Genomic DNA, 2631 nt, shown 5'->3' with positions numbered 1-2631 from the left:
CATCTTTTCCAATTTAACTAACAATTCCCCATGTGGAACTGTGTCAAATGCCTTACTGAAATCGAGGTAAATTAGATCCACTGCATTTCCTTTGTCTAAAAAATCTGTTACCTTCTCAAAGAAGGAGATCAGGTTGATTTGGCATGATCTACCTTTTGTAAAACCATGTTGTATTTTGTTCCAATTACCACTTATTCTGCTGCCTGAATATGGATTTGGAAATGTACTTTTAGGGTCCTGTAATTAAAGTGCCAGGCCTTGGTCATGTGTTTATAGCACAGACTCTGCCCCTGCCATCGGGAATAAATCTGTGAGACATCTGTAGATCTAGCTAGTAACAGAGATTTAATAAAGTCAGTGATGCCGCTCAGTTGGCTAAAGACATCCCTGTGTGGAAATGTTGGCAAAATCAGATCCTAAGTTAATAAACAAACTTACCAAATGGAAGAAGAAATCAATGCGTATGCAGAACAGGGAGTTATTCAACCCTCAGCAAACACACATCACAGGTCGTTTTTAACCAGAGCTGAGAGAGGAGACTGACTAGGAATTCTCTCTGCGTCAAATGAAAGGTTACCAGCTTAAATCCTTCTGCTACCGAATTAGTTCAAAAGTTGAAAACACTTTTAAAAACTTATGGTAAACGGGTCATTTCCCCCTTGCTCAAAATGAGGCTAAGTGGGGCTTTTTAATCTGCTTCCAAAACAAACTCGCTCTGGACAGAGACTTTCTACCCTGAAAATGAACATGGGCACTGCTGCCCGACAGGCTCAGAGCCAAGGTCCATCCAGCGACTTTCAGCACTTTATAAGCAACTGAAAAGAAAACAATTGTGCAGCCAAACAGCAGAATCAAAGCAGCCGCTCTGGGCAGGGGCGGCTCCAGACATTTCGTCCCCCAAGCACGGTGGCATGCCGCGGGGGGCCGCTTTGCAGGTCACTGGTCCCGAGACTCCGGTGGACCTCCCGCAAAGCGCCCTGCAGAGCGCCCCCCGCTGCATGCCGCCCCAAGCACCCGCTTGGCATCCCCTGACCCTGTCCCCAGGGCAGCCGCGGAGGCAAGAACTGGCTTTGCTTTTCTTCTCCCTGCCCCTCCCCTTTCCCTCAGGACAGGCGCTGCCCCGGGGGGGCTGCAGGGAATGGGGCTGGGCAGGGCTGGGAGCCAGAAGCCAGGAACCTCCCTCCCGCCACGGCTCCTGCTGGTCTCTGCCCCCGGCTCCCTCCTGCCCCCTCGGGCTGGGAGACTCGGGCCCTGGCCCAGCCCGGCCCGGGGCGGCCGCTCTCCCGGGGCTGGCTCGGCTCCTGCAGCCCCCCGGAGCGGAGCTGGGGCGGAGCGGGGCCGTGAGTGCAAAGTCACTTCCCCTCCCGGCCCCAGCCCTTCCCCTGGGGCCGTCTCACCTGCAGGCTCGGCCCGGCTCGGCTCGGCTCACAATGGAGGCGGCGGCGGCAGCGGCAGCGTGTGACCCGGGAAGTCCAGCCCCGGAATTGCTGAGAGCCGCCCCGCCCTTAGCGACAGGCAGAGCCCTGGAGTCAGTAGCGGCTACAGCTTCTTCCAGCCCCGATCGTGTGTGTGTGTGTGTAACCTGCCGCCCGCACCACCCCCCCCCCGCCTCCGGGATCGGCTGGGGGGGATGCGCAGTAACAGCTGCTGAAGCCGCGGTCCCCGCGCTGCCCTCACTTGCCAGCCCCTCCTGCTCCCTGCAGCTGCCGAGGCGGATCGAATGGGGCAGCAGGGAGGGTCCCGGGGGGCTCCGGGGAACAGGGTGCGTGACTCTCGGAGCAGCCATAGTAAAAGCTGCGTGATGCGGATACTTCACTGTGAGTGACACGTGCTGGAGGCTGCTGGTGTTCGAGGCCCTGGGGGAGTTTCTAACTATGACACAGGACAATGTCCCGACTCAAACGTTGCTGCATCCCACACAAATGCTCTATGCGACCTCGTCCTGGCCGAGAAAGAATCCATCACAGGTAGTTTGAGTAAAAATCCTTGTGACTTGAGCACATTATTATATGTGAAAGCTGAACAGAGGCCAGGCCAGTAACATAGAACATCAGAGTTAGAACCAAGCTCAGGAGGTCATCTAGTCCAATCCCCTGCTCAAAGCAGGCCCAATCTCCAGACAGAATTTTACCCCAGTTCCCTAAATGGCCCCCTGAAGGATTGAGCTCACAGCCCTGGATGTAGAAGGCCAATGCTCAAATTGCTGAGGTATGCCTCCCCCTCCCTACATGTATATTTTGTGCTTTTAAAAGGGCAGTTTTATAAAACTGGACATGAATTGAGCCAAATAAGCTCAAAAAAGAATTTAAATGGAACAAATGTGAATGAGAATTGAGTGATTTTTAAGAGCACTTTAGTCAATGCCCCGAAGTTGACATCTGAAGGCGGCAGCACACTGATAAAACTCCACAAACCTGACTTAGGCTGAGGCTACACTGGCAGTTTTGCAGTGCTGGCAGTTACAGCTGTGCTCGTACAGCTGTGTACGGCCAGCGCTGCAGTGTGTCCACACTTGCACTGGTTGCAGCGCTATTGTGAGTGGTGCATTGTGGGCAGCTATCCCACAGAGCACCTCGTCCCATTTTGTCGCTGTGGGTTGTGAGAAGGGGACGGAAGGGTGCGGGTCATTCC

General features: G+C 54.4%; 2 protein-coding genes across 2 annotated transcripts in view; one reads left to right on the top strand and one right to left on the bottom strand.

The window, feature by feature from the left end:
- The window catches only part of LOC116815869 (uncharacterized), a 5333-nt gene extending 3764 nt beyond the window's left edge, over positions 1-1569 (bottom strand). The window contains exon 1 of the mRNA XM_075069939.1: positions 1398-1569. The gene's annotated coding sequence lies outside the window, so the exon portion shown is untranslated. The remainder of the gene's footprint in view (positions 1-1397) is intronic.
- The window catches only part of LOC116815868 (uncharacterized), a 385671-nt gene that overhangs the window by 54378 nt on the left and 328662 nt on the right, over positions 1-2631 (top strand). The gene's annotated exons all lie outside the window — the stretch shown is intronic.

This window comes from Chelonoidis abingdonii, chromosome 10 (genome assembly GCF_003597395.2).
Source record: "Chelonoidis abingdonii isolate Lonesome George chromosome 10, CheloAbing_2.0, whole genome shotgun sequence".
In the NCBI taxonomy this organism is placed as follows: domain Eukaryota; kingdom Metazoa; phylum Chordata; order Testudines; family Testudinidae; genus Chelonoidis; species Chelonoidis abingdonii.
This window is presented reverse-complemented; position numbering and strand designations above follow the sequence as displayed.